This window comes from Ptychodera flava (assembly GCF_041260155.1).
Source record: "Ptychodera flava strain L36383 chromosome 3 unlocalized genomic scaffold, AS_Pfla_20210202 Scaffold_27__1_contigs__length_13241970_pilon, whole genome shotgun sequence".
NCBI classification, from domain to species: Eukaryota; Metazoa; Hemichordata; class Enteropneusta; family Ptychoderidae; genus Ptychodera; species Ptychodera flava.
In genome coordinates, this window is record NW_027248281.1 from 8,364,051 (window position 1) to 8,391,900 (window position 27,850).

The 27,850-nt window shown below is 38.2% G+C and overlaps 1 protein-coding gene across 2 annotated transcripts in view; it reads left to right on the top strand.

Annotated features, from left to right (window-relative positions):
• Window positions 1-10,121: 10,121 nt before the first annotated feature.
• LOC139126313 (uncharacterized) overlaps window positions 10,122-27,850 on the top strand; it is a 31,938-nt gene continuing 14,209 nt past the window's right edge. Inside the window, exons 1-2 of one of the 2 annotated variants that reach the window (XM_070692389.1) lie at window positions 10,143-10,309; window positions 21,283-21,335. The gene's annotated coding sequence lies outside the window, so the exon portion shown is untranslated. Of the gene's footprint in view, window positions 10,310-21,282; window positions 21,336-27,850 lie in introns of both variants that reach the window. The other variant, XM_070692388.1, reaches the window with a different exon arrangement.

Consider the following 27,850-nt stretch of genomic DNA (forward strand, 5'->3'; position numbering starts at 1 on the left):
TGACGGTAATATTGACGATACCCTCGCCTTCGGCTCGGGCATCATCAATATTACCGTCATGAGCACCATCCCTTGGGCGAGCAACAAATCGTGATCTTGCCCTTGCTGGCGTGTGTTATTTAAAGAATGTAACGTGGCGAAGTTTTTAGTCAATGATGAAATCGGTACTATAGGCGAAGTGTAATAAAAAACCGATAAATACTGATATATCACGGAAGAGAAATGTATGTGGCTTTTTTGTTTACTTTTAATTGATTCTGATTTTTAATGAAACAAGGGAATGCGATGGAGATTTTGATTCCAAGAAAGGATAAGAATTATTATAAAGTTTGATATTTTCAATATTTTGAATCCAACTCTTGATTTTTTTTCTACCGTCCAAGGGTAGAGTTGGGCTGTACAGATGAAACTGGGTGAGAGCTCTGAGCTCTACATACACTCACATTGATATTGATGATTTGAATTCACTTTTCAACAATAATAATTTTAAATGCACAATACGAATTATGTTCTTTATTTTTATTACTGGAATGTACATTTTGCCCATAAAAACGAGATTGATATGATAGGCCTAAAGTATTTTCTGTGTATTGATAAAATTTAGCACACTAAACCCTTAACGAGAATCTCGAAACTCGACTATTGCCGCCAACTTGTCTGGTTCCCTGCTCCCTTTCTGCCGCTTCGTTAGCACAGCGCAGCCAGCGGTAGAAAGGGGACAGGGAACCAGACTATGCAGCCAACAAGTGATGATTGTGCCCTGTGTAGGGCTCACATGCGTTGAGGTATACTACTAAAATAAGGCATCGAAAGGTTGCCACCTCCGTTCTGAAAGGCATGCAGGCGAATATGCCAGGCGATTTTCGCTAATCCCTCAGTGAATGCCGAAATGATCTCTCTCCAATGCACAAAGTGAGCTTACATAATCACGACAGTTTTGCGACTCGTACTGCAGTGGCATACCCATTCACGCTTACATACCCAGCGACGATAATATCAGAGGTCACTCGAGCATCCTTAGAAGGAGCATGGGCGTAACGCCGCGCCAGGACGAAAGAGAAAAGCAGGAATCCGATCTTGGAGTTTATTCCTGGAGATGTTATCTGGTAATTCAGTAGATTCTCGACTGTATATCTGCGTCAGCTTGCCGCTCTCAGTTTACCGATGAACTTCACAATGCTACACAGGCAGAGGAGAGCATGACCATCTTCGGTTACTCCCCTGATCCTTTGCAAGTTCGCGTCTACTTACATACATATTGCTGCGAAAACGAGCCCTGCCACTCCTTGACATGTTCTTCCAATGACCAAGCTACCCGAGTGGCAAAGGCTACGGATTCACAGCAAACATACATACTGATGAGGAACTGTGAGGTTGGTGGCTGCAATAATTGGTACCCCACGGGCCGTGCGCTGGCTTTTTGCTATGTGTGTTGTGTTGGCCGGGTAGCGTCGGCGCTACGCAGCAGCCAACACGACAGAGTAAGCTGGCGCGCGGCCTGTGCAGCTATGAGGTAGGCATCTGGGTTCCCAGACACTTCGCACCAAAACCACTTCGCACCATACTATCTCGTCCCACACCATTTCGCACCAAAACCACTTCGCACCAAAACAACCTCGTACCAAAACCACTTCGCACCAAAAGTCACGTCGTCCCCGAACCACTTTGCCGCAAACTTGTCGCCAACCGGAAAAGCTGAAAATAACAAACCATTATACTATCGGAGTTTTCATCACCTTTCTATCACCCCAGGACTGAAATTTTGAAATTGTACACATTTCGAGAAAATGAAATCGTGCAATTCCGCGCACGGCACCCGAGCTGTAGCACTGAGTAGTTTGCTTGTTTCTTTTTTTCTAATTCTACCGTTTATGGTTTCATGCAACAATAAATGGTTCAAAGTTACGACACATCGCTATAAGTTAATGAGGATGTTTGTTTATTTTGAAAATACCAAGATTACGTGTGCAATAAAGACATTCTGAAGAACACTTGTCTTCATCATCTCGATACCATAATACGACTCTTTATTGGGCGTTTTTCTTTCTGTCTTTTCTGTCTGTCTGTCGCTGAATTTCCTTGTAAAGTATAGCTAACAGTTTTCGACGAGCAAAAACCTAGCGGCTGATACCAAAGCTTAGTAAAATATGATAACTATATAATCATGTACTTTTTAGGGTAAAATGTGAAAAAGAAACATGTTTTACAATGAAGGCTATGTCTACATTACTTTATCATTCAGTTACCGGAATTATTGTCACATTTTCAACGACACACTTTTTATGTAATATGCTCTGCTTGTGATAAATGCCACTGAACAAAAATTGAACACGTATCTAGTGATACTATTTGCATGCGTTAAAATGAACCTAGTGTCTTTACAGCGAGTATGTTTTATTTTGTTCTTTTAGTGTAGGAATTTTGCAGTATTCACTGAAGCTTAGCGCAATCACTGTCAATCCCAAGGTCAGCTATGTCATCTAGACGATAACCGATGAAGTGATTCGAAATCACTGGAATTAAACTTGTCTATAAAAGGGGGTTTACACGTGTGAGTTAAGTCCGGAGTTGACACCGGAATAAATTTAAACCTGTGTCAGTTGGACGTGTGAACAGACAACACCGAACTAACAAAGAACTAAATTAATTCGGTGTCGGAGGGCTGGTCCAGGTTCGGTGCTCCGTACTAAACAATGGCCTATTTACACGTGTGACCAGAACACCGAACTAAACGCCGAACTATATCCTGTCTTCGGGCTTGCGGTCATTACCACAATGGACGGTGTTCAAGTAAGCTCTCGCGATCGCGGCAAAAATTGGCCGCAGGAAGAGATCAGGCTACTAATGTCAATCTGGAGAGACGAAAATGTCATCCGTATGATGGACGGCACGTCGAGGGATCGGCAAGTGTATGAAGTCGTCGCTGCCAAGGCCAGGGAGAAGGGACTCGAGAGGACAGCGGAACAATGCCACAACAAAATCAAACGGTTGCGAGCTCAGTTCAAGTCCGTGTCCATAGAGGCAGAGCTAGAAAAACGATGCCATTTTACGATGAGTTGTAGGTAGTAAAGGGAAAGCAACTGGTAGTTAAGGGAAAGCACTCCACACATCGTTCATATGTAGGTTGTTTGCGTTTTGTGTATGATATTGTGTATAATATAAGAGTATATCATGTTTATCATGTTTAACTGTTTTATGTAAAATGCTGCTCGGCCATGGCGAGACGTACCCGTATTACGTGTCCTGTGTTGATCTGCACTGGAGGGGAGAGACTACTGACACTGTGATCCTTTGGCGCTACGTTTCGAAAACAGAGTTTTCTTCGTCAGTCGCTTAAAATTCATTTTTGATTGGTGAGACGTGTTGAATGGTTGATTGCTTTTATTTTACAATATGTTGTTCCACTACGTTTGGTAGGGAAGCTAGAATGTCTACTGTTTGGTCTTGTTGTGTTTGTGTAGGTTCGTGTGAACCTGAGTTTGAGCTATTGTAGTTTTTGTGAAGTCTGGCGCTTATAAGTGTGTCGCCTATATTTCTGTTCCTTCTATATGCGATTATTGGTTGGTTTTGGAACAGTTTTTTTAGTGTTTCGTCTTTTTCAAGCTAACTCCAGTTTTCTGTCAGGGCTTGCTTGATTTTTGTCGTTTCGATGTACGGGCTATACGTAGTTATGAAGATTAGTGTATTGTTGGTGGCGTTATTTCTTTCGCTTGACCCGAACTAAATTTATACCTTGTGTATGACGTGTAAACGTGAGATCGCTAAGATCGCTGATAAGGAATATTTACAGAGCGACTAATCAGATTCTCTCAGTTTACACGTGTATTTTTATAAACTTAAAGTGATGTTAAAGCTCTTTGTTCACTTACATGAGGTGCTTATTTATTGATCTAGTGTTATGCTGTTTAAATGTGTATAACAATCAGCTTTAGCAAATTATCATCTCCTCATCTTCATGCAATGCATAAATCTGGGATTCAATCTTGTGATAGAGGACGTCGTGTTAAGTAAATAAAGGTTTGTTAATTTGGTCCAAATGCCTTCATTTCAAACAACATGCCAACTGATGAAGTGATTAATCCTTGGCATTATTAGGCCAACCATATTTCGATATGGAAATCAGAGAAAGACATGATAAATTATGTCTACATTGCATTTTGTCACAGATTTCAGACCCAAGGAAATGACGTTTACAAGCTAATTTTACATAAACCGCTGCGATTTGTGAACGAATTCGCAAATTTAAATTGCGCGAGGTGCGCGATACATTTTGCGGCCAGGCATTTTTCTAGTTTGGAAAGAGAAAAACATTTGTGTGGAATCGGCTTTAAATTGATATTTACGAGTGTTGACTAGCAATATTGCGCATGAAGTAGTTGCTCTTGTGCGACGCGTTCTGTCTTATACGCCCAACAAAATCGAATATTGCAATTTGATACACTGCTCCTTATATGTCGATATGCGATTTTCGATATCGGTTTGGACCCGACAATGTTACATTTTAGTGATAATCCCGTCTCACCGAGACTGATACATCTTAGACAAAACATCCATCCGCGCCTATACTGTCGACGGTTTCCTCAATAGCTGGTGTCTACATGTAAAAAGCGCGCTCCTTCCTGCCCTTGTGATACTTTCTGATAAAACTGCAAAGTTAGTGTCTATGCTGAGCCTCTGTTTACTCAGCCTATAGTTGATCTGAAAGTCTGGCACAAGGACAGCTATGGATCTAGAACGGCTGTCAGTCGATGATAGTTACATAAAGGCACTTCTTGATCCCGGAAAAAGTGAAAAGAGAACTTAAGAAAAGACATCGAGCTGTAGAGAACTGCAAATTAATTACGTCTTTATCAACCCCCATCAATTATTTTATTCTGAATAAGGAACGCATTTAGCCAAAAAGTAGTTACCCTGAAACTTTGTCGACTCTGGCAAACGCAACTAAATAAACAGATCTATTGGGATGGGGGGGGGGGGGAGCATGGTGACCATGTGCCGTCCCGTCTGTTTCGGAAACAAAGCAGAGTAACTCGTTTGTAATTAAATATGCCTGACTGAAACTTTCATTTACTGTAAAACTTGTTATGTTTGGCATAGCCGTCCGACTTGTGACGCCAGGTCAAGGTCAACATTAAAGCCGCAATTTTCAATCCCAGGTTCTCGCATAAGTGGAGTTCTCCTCCCAGTCAAACACTTGGCCAGTATGATGTTTGATTTCTATACCATTAATTACACAAATTGATCTCAACCTTTTGGCTTCTTTTGCTAATCCTGCAAACAGAGTTTATACAAGGTTAGCGTTTGATTAATGGTCGGTGCAAATCGCCAACGGTCATTGATTCCCCAACACCAACGCTCGAATTTCCTAAAAAAATCGTCTTCCAGTTGCGTTAGAATTTGAATATAACCACAGAGTTTGATCGACAGCAGCTTCGCGCTGACTGCTTGGTAGTTTTCTGCCCTGTTGCGGCCGGAAAAAAACCCTAAAAGTGGCATTTTCTGGAGCGTGTGCCCCCGTGTTGCCTATTTGGTTCCACTTACACACAATGAACGCAACCACGGACGGCTTCGCGCCCTTTTAAAAGGAGGCTCCGTCTTTACAAATGCAACATTGACAAACGAATTAACTTCCTGTGCTACACCAAATTTCGATATTCGATTTATTCCTAGCATATTGCCAAGCGATGGTCTTTACATCTTCTCACTTGTTTCGTGCGAACATTGCATATGTGCTGGATTTCGAGCTTATACACGTTTCGTTCTCTAATATCATCATCATATATAAGCTGGCCGTGTAATGCACGGCGTTACATGTAAAATCCGATGTTGGAAATGCCAACTCTAAAAACGACAATCACGGAATTAAATATGACAATATATCAGAATTCCTTCTTCGATTTCGACATTCAAATTCGGTTGGCCTAAAAATGCCACGGATTGTGATTGTTGAGGCACGAAGGTGAATTCTTTATCGTCTTTTATGTTCGGACACTGGACTAATGTATGCCATGTAAAGTGGTAGAATGCGCCTGCTTTTAACACAGGTTTCGTTTCACTTCCGATCTGTGATAATGGCAACGAACCCGACCTGCGACTTCCTATGTTTAAAGAAAGTGTTACCGTATTTTTTGTACATACCTGTTATCCGAGCCGTTCGTTTGGCAATTAGGTGCCATGTTGAAGCAAGTTAAATACAGATAAATCGTAAAAAAACATTAAAGCTAAAGACATATTGCAAATCCGCATAGGGTACTTGTCTGTTTCTTCAGCAGGAGCGGGGGTTTTGGTGGATCCATGGGGTCATCCTGTTTATGAAATCCCCTATGGGGAGGGTTCATTGTGATTTTGAATTGGGACACGGGTTCATCCTAGCATAAAATGAATTATACCAGCCATGAACTCATCGTCCAATTAAAGGTTTTTGCGCGTCCTTCGGGGCGTAACTTGCTTGGGTAACTACAGGCCTGATACCACAGACTATATTCAATATTGATTTCTCTGAATGTTCATTGATAGGGGCACTGTGTGCCCCATTCATCAAATTAGGGGGTAGACTTGACACTTGAGGGGGCAGTGTTGATGTTGATTTTGCCTTCCTAGGAAACTCTTCCCCAATATCATTACGATCGATCGTCATCATCAAGTTCAGATGCATTGTCTATGTCCCATGCAACATCGACATATAAGCTAATGTTTGTCACCCTGTCATGTGCTTGGCTGCTGTCTATCTTCTGTCGATTTGTTATCCTCAGGTTTCCCCGACACAGAATTTGACGTATTTGTTCCCTTGGATACGATTTGGTCAGAATTTGGGGCTTTAAATCTTTAAGTCCATGAAAATATGCGGTGATCAGACGATTGCGGTTCAATGCGATCAAGATCGATCGTCAGCTGGAATTTTCCATAATTCCGTCATCGATACAGTGTTTCAAGATCTGCCTTCAAACTTTACTGCTATCAAAGCATGAACATAAAATTACACCAGTATCCAAGGAGACTGAACCGCAACTACGTTTTGATGTTCTTTTCGACAGTGTACACTCCACGTCTTTCACCTCACAAAATCTGAATGGCAGGCAATATTTTGTCTTAAGGGAGTATTATGTGTGACTAGAAACAACGGCAAATTCGCGGGTCACAAAACTATGCGCTTGGGTCGCCATCTATAAACGAACATCTTTGCTTGTTGTGTGTTGTGCGTAATTTTCGCGCCCTGAGTAACTTTTTCATGGCAGACAATGGCTCAAAATGCGCAATTTGCGCAACCCTATAGTCGAGCGAATACCCTGTATATATATATGTATATATATATATATATATATATATATATATATATATATATATATATATATATCCAATTTTATTACCTTTGGCTCAGGTGGGAGGGGGGGCGAAAGTTTGACTGGGCTGGGTCAAACTCCTTTTTTTCCGAGCAGGTGATAAGCCACTTTTTGTTGTCCGGAAGGAAATTATCGAAAACAATTGTCCATCCCACCCAGGGAGAAGAGACTGACCAGTACATAACACAACAAAAACAGCACAATAGCGATCATCGAAACATGGCCCGTCACGTGAGTTTTAATTGGACAGATGTGAGAACTAAGCAAGACATTTTCTCTTCATTGGTCTTTCTGACCTACAAGGTGTCTACGCATGGAATATTTTGTCATGGGTATTGGGATATATACTGTACACATGGAAATCTGTTGACTAAGTGTCCGCGATGAATAATTCAGCTTATTGATGCAGTGTTCATTTTTTTCAAGTACCATTGGCCCCATAGACATTATAGATAGTGACTATAATAGACATTATAGACAGTGACTATAATATACATTATAGACAGTGACTATAATAACTCGCCTAGTAAAACAGACGTACTTAACCCTAATTTCAATTGACTAAACTTGTTTACTGATTTCCGGAAAAATGTTCTTCCTGAAATTTTACGTAATCCTATGGATAAATGGATTTCATTTGAAAATTGTAAACGAAGACAGTGGGGGTGAAATGTTGACAGAAATACAGCAGAACGCCTTAAATCGAGTGTTTTTCATTGCATTGTACAATATTGTCCTTCATACCAGCCTCAAGCCCACGAAATGATCTATCTAGGGACCGAAAAGACTGATCTCCGTTAGGGTGGAGGAGGACAATGGATAATCTAAATTAGTTTTAAAGTAAGCTATCGCATGTTTTAGGGTCTTTTGTGTTTTACATTTATCATGATAAAGTTTCCTCGCAAACAATCGGTGGTTAGAACATGTGATAATCAAGGCGCGTTCATCTTTTTGCTTTGTTCATAATTTTTTCCTAATCAATATATATATATATATATATATATATATATATATATATATATATATATATATATATATATGTAAGATGAATAAAATTGCACACGTCTACTGATCTGCTTGTATATTTTCTGTTTATTCTGTTGGTAATTTTGATACGTTTCGTCCTAATAGTAGGACTTCATCAGGTTGAAGATGTCTACAAGGGAGAATACAGACAAATACAGAACAGTGTAAGGATAGTGTTAATCCTAATTAAATGCTAAACGGACTTTGATCAACTCGCTGCAAAACTGCCATTCCAAACCCACCAATAATAGCTCATAGACGAAGCCATAATCTACGAGACCTCTTGGTCCATAGCGACATACAACAGTCAAAACTTCCAGCAGGTTTCTACAAATGCGGTTCAAACAGATGTTGCAACATCTGCAAGTACTCCAATGATGCCACGCAATTTCAAAGTCACGTAACAAACTCCGTTTACACCATCAAACATAACATTACTTGCAAATCCAAAAACCTGGTCTATCTAATCACATGCAACAGATGCAATAAACAATATGTTGGTGAAACAAAAACAGAATTTCGCCTCAGGTTCAATAACCATCTATCTACCATAAGACTCAAAACTAACACTCCCGTCGCGATTCATTTCAACGAAAATCAACACACCATTCACGACGTTTCAATAATAGGGATTATCAAAATAAATAAACAAGATGACACGCTTCGCAAGAAAATAGAATCCATCTGGATTTCAAAACTGGGTACATTGTCACCAAACGGCCTCAACATTCTTAGCTAAAAGTAATTTAAATAACAATTGCTCACAGCGCCCTCGGACAGGCACTATAAATAACCATGGCGGTAATACCGCCAATTTTGAATTGCCACTTTCCATCTGCGCCACACATAAACGGTAAGAATTGTCATATTCTATATCCTTTGTAAGTTTATAATTTACTCAGCCTGTAAAGTCCGTTTAGCATTTAATTAGGATCAACACTATCCTTACACTGTTCTGTATTTGTCTTCAACCTGATGAAGTCCTACTTTTAGGACGAAACGTTGTATCAAAATTACCAACAGAATAAACAGAAAATATACAAGCAGATCAGTAGACGTGTGCAATTTTATTCATCTACTATTACCAAACCACGCTACGAACAACACTGGGAGCTATCTGTACATCTCAAGTATACGTGTGTATATATATATATATATATATATATATATATATATATATATATATATATATATATATATATATATGTGTGTGTGTGTGTGTGTGTGTGTGTTTGTGTGTGTATATCAATGCTATGATGTGTACGTGTAAATATGTGCGCTTATACGTTTTTAAATGTGTAAACTAAGTCTTTTACATTCGGCGCCTCATACAAGCATGCATGGATGTCTGTCTGTCTGTCTGTCTGTCTGTCTGTCTGTCTGTTTGTCTGCATGCGTCATCAACATGTCCTTCACCCTGTCCCGTCACACATATGAACACTTGCAAAGATAACTTTTCTTTCTCTTTACGCGTCCCCACAAATCTGAACAAGGAATGAAAAGCCTTCCCTGGGGGTTTCATGTCGTTGCCTCGCTGGACAGGCAGCACGCTGTACGGCATTAACAGGCAGAGATCCCTTTTGACGAGTCCCTGTGATGTGTATTGCTTTATTTTGAATTCCATGATCGTTAACGAGCAGATGGCACTTTGGACTTGACTGTTCCTTTTATTCTTTGTTGCATTTATGCATGTCTCAGGACCCGTTGAATAGCTTGATCGAAGCTCGAGGCCTCACTCTCTTTCAGAGGAATACGTCACTTCCTTTGTTACCCATTACTAGGTCAGTGAAACGCTTTCATTATACCTCTTAACGGACAGAAACAAGTTCCTGCGCAGGACAGTAATTCAAACTCATCATCATTAAGGATTGGGCGTCGAAGGCATCGCATCATCTTCCAAGACTTAACCGATCCCGAAGTGTTAGGATAACCGTCTCCATAAGGTGAGCTGATCGCGAGCTGCAGCCCTTGGCGAAATTTAATTTCATCAAGTGTTGCATCGTTAAGGGCGACACACAGACACAAACCCATTTAAGCGATTTTTTGAAAGACTTTCACATTCCACGTCCCTGTAACATACCTATGCTATTTGCGTGTCACCGGTGGTACGGTACTAATTCTTTTAGTTTTCGATAATATGATTTCAACACGATATGACCAATCAGTCTTCCTCTGAGAATGTTCCTTGTTCATACATAATACATTGGCGGCAAATCGGAGATGAAACAAAGAGACATTCATTTAATTTCGACGAAATTTAATGAAATGTGAATCAGACTAAATCAATTTTGCATCGATGGCATCATTTCGAACCTGGAAGAGCTTCCAACAAACATTCGCTTGAAACCAATTGCCATATTGGTCGGAGGGCTGAAGACAAATAAACATTCATATTCATTCGATATAGCAACGTTGCCTCAATGTGGCTTTTATTCAGAACGTCGTCAGGTCGCGGGTAAAAAGTCAGATGTTTTGTGTACAGGTAGCCAGTAACTCGCATCTACATAACCCTTGATTTGATTGTGCGCCTGCTCAGCTGCAGCTACTTCAAGGATTGGAAAGTTTGCAACAGCGATGGCTAATCTGATGAAACAGTCTATTTCCACTTGCTCAACGCAATAGAAATTTTAAGACAATTCCCTCAATGACCCATTCTTACACTGGGTATGTATACATATAAACCATTTGTTTGAGAATCAGTAAGTCAATATTGGTAACTGCCGACATGTATGTTGACTCATTCTTTGCTAGCTTAAGCTGTGAGGTATAGTCTGCCTATACTTTGGCGTGGCACTATCGTACTGTGACTGAAGAAATATAGGTATTATCTTGTTTCCGACGGCTGACACGCGAGACGACGAAGACGATGAAAAAACGATAATGGTGATAAAAAAGTGAAGAATCATTTTCAAAGCCCAAAAAATCATAACATTGCCAAAGGCCCTGTTGGTATATTACCACATGGTCCAGTAGCTTTCATCTCTGACCTTTATGTTGGTTCTGTATCAGACAAAGAGCTAACAAAAAAAATTGTGGGCTGGTTGATAAGTTTTCTACATTATCTGGTGTACATGTTATGGCAGATAAAGGTTTTGAAGTGCAAGAACTGTTTGGCGCTGTTGGTGTCGTGTAAACCATCCTCCTTTTCTTAAAGGAAATGATCAGATGACACTAAAACAGGAGACTGAAACTCGTAGAATCGCTCGTCTGAGAATATATGTTTAAAGGACCATCGAGAGAGTGAAGAATTTCAGAATATTACAAATGACTATTTCAATTACTTTAATTTGAGTAGACAATTAGAAGAGATCTGGCATGTTTGTTGTCATTTAACAAATTTTCTACTCCTCTTATTGATGATGGGAGCGAATAAATAGTTCACTTTTATCATATTGATTTATGTAATGTATTTCTATATCACTGAACAATTTCCGTATGTAAAATAGTCACAGAAACATAAATTGACAGATTATGTGATTATTAATTGCTTAATTTATATTCAGATATATTCTACAGTACGCATAGTATACATAAAAAGTATTTGTCACGGTGTATAAATCAGTATTTGTATATTAAATATGTAGATAGACAATAAATGTAATATTAAAATATTAAAATAAAATTAAAATGTTTGATTCATCTATTGCATATTGTGTCTAAGTAATTCCAATGTATGGCTTCAATAATTGTAGAATATCCTACACAGTTTTTAATTACTAGCGCTACATTTTGTCAACTCAGGCAAAACATAAGTAAAATAAAATTCCCAAAGTGTTGGCAATATTACCTTCCACAAAACAAAGTCTCTATGTATCCTCTGAACAGCAAAACCGCATTATAATTAAAGCTGCAAGCAGCGTTGGCGGGGCCCAAGCGATTAACATGGTGTCCAGTTCGTGCAGTGATTTTATTATTTGCAAAATTTCAACTTGAAAACAGTCAAGTCCTTGTAAAGAAGAATTTTGAACATCATCTCATATTTACTGTCTGTTTCAATCGTAATCGTATGTTTTATGCAAAATACAATATGGCGGCAAAACCACGTGACCGATCAAATTGCCTTTCACAAACTTGAAAGAGCTCTCACTAAGAATGACAAAAGTGGAATTTCATTGCCATCAGTGTTGTGGTTCTGGAGAATAAGATTGTAGAGATAATTGCGATTTTCGCAAAATCAAATGTGGAGTCTGAAACTGAGCACGGTGAGCTACCGAAAATGTCTTTCAAAAGTACAAGACATATATGAATTAGATGCTACTCAATATTGACATACTGGAAGGCTGAAATATTCCATCAAAAAAATTTTGAGTGCAATAATTGCAAATTTGGTTGTAATTCCATTTAGTCATATATTTTTCATTTCATCTTTACTGTTCAGTTTTACTTTTGTATAATTTTATGACAAAAATGTGAAAATTTAGAAAATCAAGCATGGTGACCCCTCTTTTGTTTGTAATATTTGATTATTCTCATATGCCAGAATTCATGAGCGTCATTTGACACACACTATTGTTCAACTACCTGTACATCATAGTCAGAGCTCTCTCTGTCACTGCTCACGTATGCAGTAACAGTGACACTACTGTACCAGTAACAGGGCAGTATCTGGTAGTGACAGTTGCCCATAGGCAGTAGCGGTATTATCTTTGATAATTTTGACAATATTATGTTCAGTTTATACAACTTCGTTCGTGTTCTACTCTCTACAGTATGTTGAACTGTCCAGTATTCAGCTTGCTAGCACAGCCAGTGTATGTGTACCATGCATCAATGCTGACAACTGACTGTCAGTCTGGACTCTAATTAAACTATCACCTAATACATATTTATATATACTGGCTTTGTCGAGAAACTGAACATTGTGTGTTTGAGCATGCTGTAGGGAGACAGCAAGAAACTGTAGTTGATATATTGCATAGAAGTATTGCAAAAATCATCAACGGTTGGAGCTTGTGCCCTGTTACTAGGCTCAAGTCTGATTTTTTTACGACAAATCACAAATGTTTAGATTTTTGTCGAGATAAAAGTCATGGAATGTGACAAAATGGTTGTAGATTCTGTTAAATTATTACTAACATTACAACATTTTTGAATGACATAAAAATGGTATTCATTGTTCATTAAATTACCTACAAAAACTTGGAATCGGAAAATGTAAAACATAAAAGGAAACCAAAACATTTTCAAGTGCCCCCTACAGGTGGGGCAATATTTCAAGTTCCCTCTCTACTACCCTCAAAATTTTCGAATCACCGTTCCTGAATTTCTCCAGCCCCCCCCCCCCCCTAACCGTTTTTTTTTTTGTGAACGCAGCCTTGGTAACAAACCTGCAATCGCTATCAGTGCTGTACTGTACATGTCGCGCTTTAACAGCACGAAACCTGCTTCAGCACACCAGTTTTTCAAACGAATTAGATATCCATTTTCATACCAGTTCAAAAGTAAAATACTCACAGACTTTAGATATTTGTGCATGTTAGACTTTCGATACATTTGCTTTACGCTTGAATTAGCATGGAGCTTTGGTAGCTCCATGAATTTTAGCAAGCGATGCTCGGACAGCGCGCACAACGTATCGATGACACTTGGGTCAGGGGTCATCACAAAAAAAATCAGTACGTATTCACGGCCAGCTTGAATCATGCCACGGACCGCGGAAATCATGGATCATAAATCCAAATATTCATGTCTATTACTTAAACAGAACCCTAAAATATAAAATACATAATGTTTTGATATTGAGAACCATCTTTTTGTTTCACTGACGATCAAGTTTAATGCTCAAATATCGCGACAAGAATTGCGTATTTGCACGATATGAATGCGGAAGTACGTTGACTCGGCAGACGAGCGAGTGCCTTCTCTGAAAATCTGTTTCCGATATCACGTCACAATACACTGAAAAATCTCGCGAATTCATCTTTACGGAAGCCAATCAACACAAGTTCCTAACGTCAGTAAAGATATTGTCTTGTTGCCAGCAATACACCACCAACATTTTCGCCGTTCAGGAGTGCCTTACTCGCTCTACTTTGTAAAATAAGTCGTATGCTTTTGCCGTTACCTAACTTTCCAAATTCACGGTAGACTTTCCGCAATAGTAGTTGGAGATTTTGTTCAATATATCGCGCGTGGTGGAAACCGCAATTATCCATAATCACACAGTCACCTACAGCCAAACATGGATTTCCACACTTATCCGTAACTTGAACAGCTCCTCTGAAAAGGTTCAGTAACTTATATAAACCCGTTTGATGGGCCAACGATCACATCAGAATGATCGACACCCGTTGCACTGATAGGAGGTTGATCGTATGGAAGTAATAACTGGGGTGTCTGCGGTCCGGTCCAGATCCAGACCGCAACGAAATACGGTCTTTTTGGCCGAAATTCTTCTCTATTGGGGCATGGATGTAAAAAATAGAGGCAATATCCTTTCCCTATCTGCTTTTACCTCCTAACCTACCGCAGAAAAGTTGCGATTAACTTCTTCTAACGTCCAAAACCGCTCGCATTCTGAAACATAACGTACTCGACAAGTAATTTAAATTTACTCATGGAGATGGCCATGGTGAATCTCGCCGAAGAGACCCAAGTTATCTCCACAGACCGTTGCAGGGCTGTGGTGGAGGCCGTATAACGCCGCGGGAACACAAACCTGAACGCAGGGCTACTTTTACACTAATAAACCTCACGAAGTGCATGTTTACTGAGTGTTCCCACTGTAATAAGTTGTGCAAAGAAACGTTCTGAACAGCTACACTAACAACTGAAATGGTCACACCTATTTAGACCTAGAACTATTATTAGAGCGTCCAGATTTGATTAGCCATTTACCGACAGGCTGTGAGTGAGCAGCCATTTTAAACCTTGTTTCCTTCCCAACTGACAACAATCAATAAACAATTTGTAGTTGGTAATTGTAGCTGCCTTCTAGCTGCATCGTAAACTGTGATTTGTGAATGCTTTAGTGGGGTGAAGGTGATGTGAGACACCTGAGTGTGGTGAACGCGATAGCGGGCGGGGTGAGCGCTACACAAAGGAGTTTATCCCGGAATCCCGAGGACACCGCGACATTGCACTTTTTATATGATATCCAATATTTACGGCTACTAGATTATACAATATCGAAGTTAGATTGGCTCGGCTAGATCTATAAGGTGGTGAAATATCTGATATATATCGGATATTTACCCGTAATTTGACAGAATTCAGTATCGCCTAGTATCTAGGTTAGAGTCAGTCCCTGGAATCATGGATGTAAAAAATAGCATGCTGGAATTAAGTCGGGTTTTACCAGAACAGTAAGGCGGTGAAATTTCCGATATATATCGGATATTTACCCGCGATTTGACAAAATCTAGTATCGTTTAGTATCGAAGTTACAGTCAGTCCATGAAGTCGGTTTTATGAAAACATGTACATGTAAGGTGGTGAAATGTCCGATATATATCGAATCCCCGACTGAAACTAACTCACTACTGCACAGACTCAGGTAACGCATTCCATTGCTAGGAAACCTGGCCTGCGCTGCCTAATTCAAATAGGTTCGTATGGATATAGGAGAGACACCAAAGAAACTACGATTTTAAAAATTATTTTAATTTTTAACATTTCACCGACTTCAATCAACTCTAGGCGCATCGTACCGTGCATTTGTAATGCATTTGCATTGTTTGGATGTCTCGAAACTACCGAAAGCGTACAATGACGGACTATAAAACGGGGGGATCTTGAAACTTTTTGGCGCATGCTCATTTAAGCTTTTGTCAATATTCCAACGCTATCAACTCACTATGTTGGTTGCATGCCAAGAAGTCTGCCGTCAGTCATCGGCCGACGTACGACAAAGCGACAATTATCTTGTTCAAAAAGTAGACAATGAAATGACAAAATATGTCGATAATAGGCTGATATAAGGATTATTTTTGATTCATTAGTAACAGTGATGGAACCGGCATAATTTACGATGGTGGACATGGTTTTCTCTCGCCTTCGCGATTGCGCAAATCGCGCATTTTCGAGCCATTGTCTGCCCTGGTAAAGTTACTGACAGCGCGGAAGTCGCGCACAAAACAAAGCAGGCAAAGACGCCGAAGGAAGTGGATGTTTACTGAGTGTTTCCACTATAATAAGTTGTGCAAACAAACATTAGATGCCAGGTCGCACCATGGATGTAAAAAATGGTCGCACCTATTTAGACCTAGAACTATGGCAAGAGCGTCCAACTTCTCCGATATTGGATATAAACCCGCGATTCGACAGAATCTAGTATCGTTCAGTATCGAAGTTAGAGTCAGTCCTTGGAAGTCGGGTTTGACCAGAAATCCGGGCCAGAAATACAAGGTCACGATATATATCGGATATTTAACCGGGATTTGACAGAATATAGTATCGTCTAGTATCGATACTTGAGTCCCCAAATCACCAATAAATATCTAGTAAATATCGGCGACTTCACAGACCCTGCATGCCGAGGCACAGGGAAGTCATTCTAGTATTGTGTACTATCGATATCAGAGTCCCCAAATTGCCGATAAACATCCAATTAAATATCGACGATTTCACACATCTGGCGTACCGAAGCACAGGGCAAGTCATTCTACTATTATCTAGTATCGATATCAGAGTCCCCAAATCCCTGATAAATATCAGGTAAATTTCGGCGATCTCTTAGACCGGGCATGCAACTGCACAAAGCATATACAGTGAAATTCGATCAAGCTGCAGAACTTCATTTAACAAGGTGCTGTTTTAGTAGATATGTATCAGCGATTTTTACGACATTAACGGCTGGACTTGATGTGGTCTTGTTTACATTTTAATCAGCTAAATGCTCTCAGTTACACAACACACCAGGGCCACTCCATCCATGTCAGATAGAGAAACATAAACAAATCACCACACCTTGCAATGTCATGTATCTTCTTTTTACTTGTGATGAACAAGTGAGCGTGCATTCAGACACCTACATATAAAAATACCCGAGTAGCTTCATTTATGGTCCTTGATACTCACATATCAGCTGTGCGTAGACCCCAGTAATTGTGCCCTGGCAAGACCTTGTCTCTATTCAGTCGATCACACCGGTGGGCCACCCCTTAAAGCAAGTGGCACACTCCTCTAAGTACTTCCGTCGCAGTATACTCGACAACGTCACCTGGCGTACAAAAGCTGGTCGCAAAAGTTGCCTTTTACAAGGGGCCGAGATTAGGTTCGTGTGACTGCTAGCTGAATTTGACAGCGGGCATTGCAGTCTGTCGTGCCGTCTTTGACTTTCAGTGTACAATATAACATACATCACTGATCGATCTTCTGACTGACGAGGTTTTAAACTGCAGCCTTATGAACATTTGGGCAACTTAACCGATCCAAATGCCTTTCTCAAACTTGAAAGTGCTCGCATATGAAAGATACGAGTAAATTTCAGTTGAATGTGTGTATTGCTTCTGGAGAAGAAGATTTTTAAAGATTAAATTGTGATTTAAACAAAATCCAATATGGCGGCCAAATTACGTGACTGATCAAAATGCCTTTCACAAACTTAAAGGACTACCACTAGGGAAAATAAGTGTAAAATTTTAGTTCAATCGGTGTATTTGTTCTGGAGGAGAAGATTTTTAAAGATTAAATTACGATTTTTCACAAAATCCAATATGGCGGCGAAACTACGAGACTGATCCAAATGCCTTTCGCACACTTGAAAATTATCACACTTTCGATGATAGATGTAGAAGCTTTTTGCAAACTTGAAAGAGATCACTGTAAGGGTGACATAAGTAAAATTTCATATTAATCTGTGTTTTGCTTCCGGAGAAGAAGATTTTTAAAGATTAAATTACGATTTTTTAGCAAAATTTAATATGGCAGCCAAACCACATGACCGATCCAAACGCCTTCACAAACTTGAAAGAGATCACACTTTAGATGACAGATGTAAAATTTTAGTTCAATCGGAGTGTTAGTTCTAGAGAAGAAGATTTTTAAAGATTAAATTGTGATTTCACAAAATCCAATATGGCGGCCAAACCACGTGACCGATCGAAATGCCTTTTGCAAACTTGAAAGAGATCACTGTAAGCATGACATGAGTAAAATTCCAGCTTAATCAGTGTTTTGGTTCTGGAGAAGATTTTTAAAGATTAAATTACGATTTTTTGCAAAATCCAATATGGCTGCAAAACCACATGACTGATCAAAACGCCTTTTGCAAACTTGAATGAGATCACACTGTAGGTGATATTTGTAAAATTTTAATTCAATTGGTGAAGCGGTTCTGGAGAGAAGATTTTTAGACATTAAATTGTGATTTCACAAAATCCAATATTGCGCCAAAACCACGTGACCGATCAAAATGCCTTTTGCAAACTTGAAAGAGATCACTGTAGGGATGGCATGAGTAAAATTTGAGTTAATCAGAGTTTCGATTCTGGAGAAGAAGATTTTTAAACATTAAATAATTATTTTAGAGAAACCAATATGGCGACCAAGGTCACGTCACCGCATGCAATTTTATTTGCAAATTCTAAAGACCTAAAGTTGTGCTTGCTATACAAACAATTTCAAATCGACTAGACTCCAAGGTCTTCTGGAGAAGCCATTTTTAGGTTTTTGGAAAATCCAATATGGCCACCAGGTCACGTGACCAATCAAAATTTCAAGGGTCAGGTGCACGAGTACTAATTAATACCTACTAGCCCTGCAAATTTGAGAAGTTTTCGTTCAGCCGTTTTAGAGATCTAGGTCGACAAAGAATCGGCAGAAGAAGAAGAAAAAGAGGAAGAAGAGGAAGTAGTAGAACTTGAGCAATAACAATAGGGTCCCAGCCGGTCGGCTTGGGCCCCTAATTATCTTTCCATTTTCTTGGACGACATACTCTATCCAAATTACAGTCACGTTCATAGTCATGCCTTATCCAGTCAATTGAGTCAAATTTTACAGCTGTGTTTCTATAAACACAAGGATGTGGTGTGTTTGTAATTTCTGGGTGCTACTTTCTGATATTTCTGTTAGTCCACATCTCTCCAAATCCATTACCACAAACATGGTGGCTGCTAGGTGTTTACAATACCCATAAACCCCTGCTTTACAAACACATTTCCGCCAAGTATTTATAAATAATAATGACTGGTGTTCACTGTCATGAAGTAGAATATCCTTTGCATGGTTACTTTTATAGAAATTCCAACCACTGTCTCTGTGTTTTCTTGCTGTACTCAGGCAGTTGTCACACATAGAAATAAAATAGTCAAACTTAGATCAGGAAGAATACTCAAATTTCTGGTCCATCCACCCGCAGGAGGATATGTGAGCAATGACTACACAGTGTTAATGGAAACTGGAACATTACAAACTCCAGTTTTGTTGACTCAATTAGGGTCAAACAGGTACTGTTCATTATCCATAATAAACATATAGGTACACTCTATGGAAATAAAACCATTGCAATTAAAATGATACTTCATTTACTAGGCAGGCGCCCACAGCTTCATAATAGCATTTTAGAATTTTAAATAAAAATAAGGTCAGGTTCATATCATACACACATTTTTTATGTTTGATGTTATTCTGAGGATCGAGAAACTATTTTTGAAAAAATACTATCCAGGCGATGTCAGTATACTCTTGCTTGACCTTGTCATCAAATCAAAACACCAGCTTGTAACAATATCTCAACAAAAACAATATGGCTGCGATGGCTTTTATCAGGGAAGGGATGAAATCACTGCACTGTACAGTATATAGTTTTGCCAAACAGATCATGACATACTCTATCATGATTTTCTTTCAAAATGCAGCAATATGTAAGTTGGAAGAGAGTCTCACTCTTACGTCAGGTTGGATTAAATGTTACACACGCGATTGTGCAGTACCTTGGTCTAAGCTTTGTCAATGGTTACACGAAGCTTGGCGCCGAAACTCGGTACAATGGTGAGCGTGCCGACCTTAATTTAAGACTAGGACGCCCAAGGTATTCGCTGAAGCATATCCTTGCATACATTTGTTGAACCTTGGAGTAAACTGACCTTTACAAAAGCTGAAATTTTCAAATCTTGTTCAAAGCTTGTGCAGTAATCTTGGGCCGAACTTTACGGATTAAGCTTTAATCATCCTTGTTTCTACTAGCTTTGGATCCATTATTGACCAAGCATTTGACCTAAGGTTGATTTCTTGCCCAGTTTAGGGAGCCGATTTTGCTGTTGAATATTGGCAAATTATTGGTTTGAAAGCTGTTATGACTGTTTGTCAGTAAAAATATATATACCAGTAATCAGACTTTGGATAAAATAAACAAACGAACGCGTTGAAAATTTGTTTGCGTTGAGACTGACATCGCGACACGGACACCTTTCATCGTTCACGATCCGATGCATATCACGCGCGATTGTACAACACCATCGGCAATGCTGTTCAAAGCTCAGACGAAGCTTCATGTCCAAGCTTCGAAAACCAATTTGTGTACCAAGATTATTTGAAGATGTGGGATTTACTCTTTTACCAAGGTTTGTCTATTTGTTGAAGCTTTGACGTACCAACCTCAGGGAAAGCTTTACTGCCCAGTTTTGCTGAATCGTTGACCTCCTGACCTTTTTGAAGCTTCAACATACAAACCTCTTTCGAAGCTTCCTTTTCTGACCTCTGGTAATAAATCTTCAACCTACCGTCCTTCACTGCAGCTTCGATATCCTGACTTTGTTTGACGCCTCAACTTATCAACCATTGTTGAAGCTTCGATCTTCTGACCTTTAATGAACCTGCTGACCTTTGGCCATTGTTGTCATATGCAACTTTTCTCAAAGTTTTGTGCTGCAAATATTTTCTGAAGGTTATTCCTTTGGTGGTACAGAAGTAGCGACTTTTGGTGATTTTACAGTATTTTGTTCTAACTCGTTAGTTGTACTTTCTCGTTTTATAGATCATACAGCATGACGAAATGCCCAGTGCTTGGCTTTTCAACATAACCTACAGGTATAGTGTATATAGCTTACAACATCGTTGACAGCTAAAGTGAAATTCAATCCACAACAATAGCAAAGCACAATACATTTATACAAGTTCTGTTAAAAGTTTAATATCAGTCATTTTGGCAATTCATGCTCTATGTGGTAGAACTAGGAAATCTAATTGTAAGGCGGAACGAAATTGCTGTAAAAACCATCGAAAGTAAATGTTACATCTACTGTAAGTTATCTCATGTAAGTATTACGAAATGTGACGGACTGCTTTTTAGTATACATTCACAAAGTTTTATTTTTATTTTTCTCTTTTCTTTCCTTCTGAAATACTCAATAAGTCTTCTTTGCATTGGTCTTCCATGTACATGTGTTAACTGTGTTTGCCAATATGTGGTTTATAGAGTGCTTCGTTCAGGAGCCTTGAGGACCAGTAAGTGTAACTTTGATGGATTTGTCACTATTTTTGTTTTGAATGCCAATTACAAGTTCTTGTTCAACTCCTGGAAGCACGTTGAAACAATTACTTAGCTCGTCAATACAGGGTCAATACATGAATTTGTAAAATACACAGTTATAATTGTTTGCATTTTAACCTTTTTCCAGACCAGTGTTCACTTAATTTGTCAACACTAAACACGATTTGAATTAATTTCGGAGAATTGGATCTTTTAACTTTTCAAATTTATCATAAGTGTTAGGTGCCCTATAGCTTAAACTGGCAAGAGTAACACGATTGGAACTAATTTGGGATAATTGAATTTTCATATTTTGCAAATTTCTCAAAAGTATCAGGTGCCATGTAGCTGAAAGTTGCAATTCGCAAATTACTCATAAAAGCAAGTGTGTAATATAAAAAAAGTAAATTGGATAACATTTGTAGATTAAATCGACATTACTTCACCATCCAATTATCCCAAATTAGTTCGAATCGTATTTATTACAAATTACCCGTAAAACAAGTGTATTATGATAAAAGGAAAGTAGATGAGCTTACATTTGTAGATTAAACCAACATTACCACACTATCCAATTATCCCGAATTAGTTCCAACCGTGTCTTATTATGTACAGGTTGAGCTTACAAATATGACACTTTGTAACTCAGCATTGTTTAGGGAGTAGAAAAAGAAACTACAGTTGACATTAAGGACAAAAATGGTGAAAAATCATTGAAAGTTACCGAACCATACTGACCTCTAACATCCGATAGCCCTTTTGTTACACGATTTGATAATTGTCTTTTCAATAATGTGTTTGTAAGCAATTGTATATCATCATGTACACAACATATTTTTAAGTGAACACATATTTTAATAAATTCCTTTTAATCAACTTTAGCAACAAAAGGCAGCATATTAAATGACACAACACACTAGACTGTTTTGATATTTCATCACCTGCAATTGCAGTGCAATGTTAATTAATTACTTTCCTTGTCTGTAGTATAGGTACAGTATTACATGTCATTTGATAAATATTGGCAATAAGTGTCAGCAAGTCTGCTGTTTAGCTGAAATCCTAAATTTTCCTGAGAATGAGATTTTCTCAGTCTGTACATTCCCCGCTCAAATTTATAGGGGCATTTTCTGTAGGACTGTTTTGGGCACATTTAATTTCTAGAATTCCAAAGAATCAGATTTCATTGGGGTTGTATAAAAGTTACAACCCTATCTGGTAAGGAAGGGCACATCTGGGTTAACTATAAATCCACATCAATAAACATTAACATTTCTCAAATTGGCATAATTTGCAGCTGCATGGGCCTCATTTTCCACTAATCCATACTTCATGGCACTGTTCTGGGCTATCATTTTGTATTTTGTGAACCTTTAACTTTATAACTTTGATCAAGGGAAATATGAAGACCTTCAAAATGTTGATGTTGATCAGCATTGAGAACAGCATTATATCGACATTGAGTTGAATAATTGTAAATAGGTAGCAGGGGGAATGATTGTGTTACTTAAAGGTAAATAATGGACCCATCAGTCTCAGGTCTTGGAACTGGTATGAGAGATAACAGCCAACTACAAAATTACCCAGAGCTGTTTCAAGGAGTTAGAGCTAGGTTATCAAGGTTGTATGGAAGCACTAGGAGTAATTGTACAAACTTGTGATGTTGCAATAAACTCTCCTGCAAATGTGTCATACAGTGAAAATCAGGAAATTCAGTGTTCACAGAATTGTTAAAAGTGTACTTTACATGCATGCTTCAGAACCGCTAGACTTTGGTCTCACAAACTTTACACAGGAGACATCTCAGGCTTTAAAGCTGTGGATCCCGGGTGGTATATGCCATCACTGTGGTGCAGATGTATTGCTCTAAATCTCTGGAACATTTCTGATCCCCATAGTTTTGTAGTGTGTAATTTGATACAGCACGGCAGACATGTAGTTGCGAAAACCTTTCCCAGCTCTAAATGAACAGTGATTTTCCATCACTGTCTTGTTATTCAGATAAGTGATCTAGAAAAGACAACCAAAGTAATTCTATTAATGACAATTTGCCAGTATTTTTACACTGCATCAAATACATTGTCATTGACAACCAAATTTAAATCCCCGTCTGCACTTTGTCAATACAGATTTTGGAGTTTGTGTTTCAGTGATTGATTGTTGACAATTGAATTTACACCTGAACATGAATTCATTTTCTAACAACACTACAGACTTCTTTGACATGACACACAATATGCTAATAACATGATTTGGAATCCTGGCACTTTGCCTGCATTGATATTGATGAGAAGAGCAAAACAAGAACAAAAACTTTTCTAAATCTTAACTTTACCCTCTGGCCATACATTCCTCAAGATCTATTCACGATAAAAAGACTGGTTCTTGTATTACAGTGTTTCTTTTAATGTTTATGGAAGGCGGATCTTTCTGATATATAATATACATATATTATATATCTACTTGATCACTGGTCATAATTGGAAAATCTATACATACTTCTATCTAGTGTACAAACTTTTTACGTTAATATTACCTTGTACATTTTAAAGAAAACCCAATAAAATATATTTAATACAAAAACATATAACCTTGCAACAATGTGAATGACTTTAGTGCTTAAGTCAATTCATTCAATACAAGATTAGTTGAACGTGGCCACAAACAACAAGAAATCTCTAGAATCACATCACAAATAAAGTTCGCCACAAGAATTACGCAACTAGAACACCAGCGAACAAAAAACAGAACAAAACGTACACTTGTGTTTACAACAAGATATAGCCCATATATAAAGACACAAGCTATGAAACTAGCTCTGTGTGAAAACTGGGAGCATATAGAAAAGGACGAAATATTAAGGAATTTATTTCCTAAACAACCAATCATCGCATACAAAATAAATACGAACATTAGTGATACATTGATAAAGGCCAAAGTCCACTGCATTAGGAACAAGTCAATGAACGAACGAACACATTACGATCCAAATATAAGTATTCTGGCTTCACTGCTAGAAAAACAGGAGATCAACAATATCGACGTGACATTAAAATAAAGAAGATATACTTATATCTTCAGGCGACTGAGGAAGAGACCGCGCTCTGGTTTCGAAACTTGGGGACAAACGGTCACGGCTGTCAAAGACACATCTGACTACGCCCACGTCTAGCCATGGCTTATTTTAAAATTAACGACTCGCTTGTTAATTTTCACACTAACAGCCAAAACACAATTTAGACACAAAACACACTAAAGCACGTACAAGACGAGATGAGTGATGTGTGAAGCCACTTTCCTTTGATTACATTACATGTCATACTAAGAGGATTCAATTAATTCTTAAACACCAGTGTTTCTCTGCATGTTCACTGAAGGGGCAATTTCTGCCCCATTCTTCAAATTAGGGGGCAGACTTGACATTTTAGGGGGCAGAAACAACAGCAAATTCACAGGTCACTACACTATGCGCTTGGGTCACCATCATATGGGCGTATTTGCTTGCTGTGTTTTGTGCGCGATTTTCGCGCTGTCAGTAACTTTTAAAGGGCAGAAAATGGCTCGAAATGCGCAATTTGCGCAATTGCGCAGTTGGGAGAAACCCTGACACTCAATAAGGAGGGTCCTTCTTTTTCATTGACCGATAACAGAAACCTTGAAGATCGTGTATGTAAGAACCATGAAACATTTTGTGGTCTTTTGATAACATCGGTCCTCTTCGAGCCTTTGCAAAATGTTCACAGTATGTGAAGTCCGATAAGTTTGCCTGACTATTTGTCAAGCCGGATTATCAGGACCGACAAGAACAACATTCAAATTCGACGCCTTGCTAATGATGCGTATTAACCTAGTTTTCATTTCAAGATGGACAACGATAATGTTGCCTAAACTACTTCTCGGTCGAGTGCAAATCAAAACGTTAGAATTATAATTTATTAAATGATATTGAGTTTTTTAACAAAGCAATATGTCAATTTTCCTACTTAAAAAGGGAAATCGCCAATAAAACACGCTTTTCAGTATAGTTTCCGCATTGCTCGGTCATTTGTTTTTTGCTTATCCTCAATGTGTAGTCCGGACACCCCTCTTTCCAAATGGTATATGACCAGCGCTGTCGCGGCCTCTACGTATGAATGCAACGTAGATGTACGTATGTAGTAGTTGTGTCTGTCAGTCCATCTTATAGAATTACCCACCTCCTTATACCGAATTCATTTTCTCAGAAAGGAATTCGTGAGCGGATTGGGGAAACTTGAAGTGACTACGGCTTCGTAAGTCGTTCATAACGTGTACATTTATTAGAGGCAAACCAGCTAAAATCACCTTCAGCTTTGCTTTTTATGATTTTTACTGCATTTCAACCCCAATTACACTTTAACTTATCAAATACTTACTAAATCACCATATTATGTACCCTAAGTTTCTGTAGATATAAAATCGCCTAAAATAAGAAAATCTCTTCTCAATATAATTTTGTTCATGGTACAACCACTCAATGGAACCGTCAAGCTAAATTTCAAACCTGCATTGGAAGTGGTTGTTGTAATGATATTTTTTACAAACAGCAACAAAGAAAAATAAAAAAAATATTGCAATTGTTCATCTTGTTCTGAAAACATATGTATTAAAACATTTCTAGGGATTTACAAACCAAATTTCAAATCAATGCAGCATACTATTTTGTTTTTTCTGTCAATAATTAGGGAAAAACTTTACCAAAACCAAAATTGAAGATATTGCTCTGAAAATTTAAAATAAGTAACTTAGCAACTGAAAGAGCTCTTTTGTGTTGTTTAGACAGTAATTTTTTGTGACACATGTGTTGATGAAAAAGGAAATCTTTGATAGCCCACTTCAGGTCAGCCTGACCAAAATTGTGAAAATAGCTGCAAAAATAAGTGCAGTAATTAATCATTTTACCGTTTTTGGAATATATTTAATTAAAATCATCTGCAGGAACATGTCTACCAAATATCAAGCCTATCAGACAAGTAGATTTTGATAAACAAATTTTTTGACCAAAAATGGCAAAAATTGTCAGAATATACAAAATTGCCAATTTCATCCTAATTTCAATATATCATATTAAGATAAACCCTAGGAACCTGTTTACTAAATATCAAAGCAATCAGACAAGTATTTTCTAGAAAAAAAAATTGACCAAAAATGGAAAAATTGCCCCAAAATACAAAATTGCAGATTTCATCCTAATTTCAATAATCATATTAAGATAAAACCTTGAAACCTGTACATTAAATATCAAAGCTATCAGATCAGTAATTTTTAGATAGAAACAATTTTGACCAAAAATGACAAAAATTTCCGCAAAAATACAAAACTGCCGATTTAAACCGAATTTCCATATATCATATTAAGATAAACCTAGGAACCTGTACAAAAATATTAAAGCAATCGTACGAGTAGTTTTTGAGAAACAATTTTTGACCAAATATGAGAAAAATTGCCCCAAAATTACAAATTGAATACATCACATTTTGATCAACCATAGGAACCGGTATACCAAATATCAAAGCCATCAGATCAGTAGTGTTTGGATAAAACAATTTTGACCAAACATTTGGAAAATTGTCCCAAAATTACAAAGATGATAATATCATTACAATTTGTACAAATTTGACTGAGGTCATCCTGAGGAATATGAATACCAACTTCGAAGCAATAGGACAAGCCTTTTCAGAGAAACAGATCTTTTGACTAAAACAAAAAAAAAATTACCCCAAAAATAGAAACAAGCAAATTTCATCCCAATTTGTACACACCTAATTTAGAATACCTAAAGGAATCTGCAAGCCAAGTTTCAACCCGATATGACCAATGGTTACAGTGCTTTAACAATTAGCAGGATTTTCTCTCCCCTTCATTGCATATTTTTAACACTGACATGTTTATTTGAAAAAAATCCACATCTCTGCCCCTAGGTGCACCTGTACATCAAGTTCGAAGTGCTCCGGTTGAGGGGTTTTTGAAGTGGATGGACATACATACATACATACATACATACATACATACATACATACATACATACATACATACATACAGACAGACAGACAGA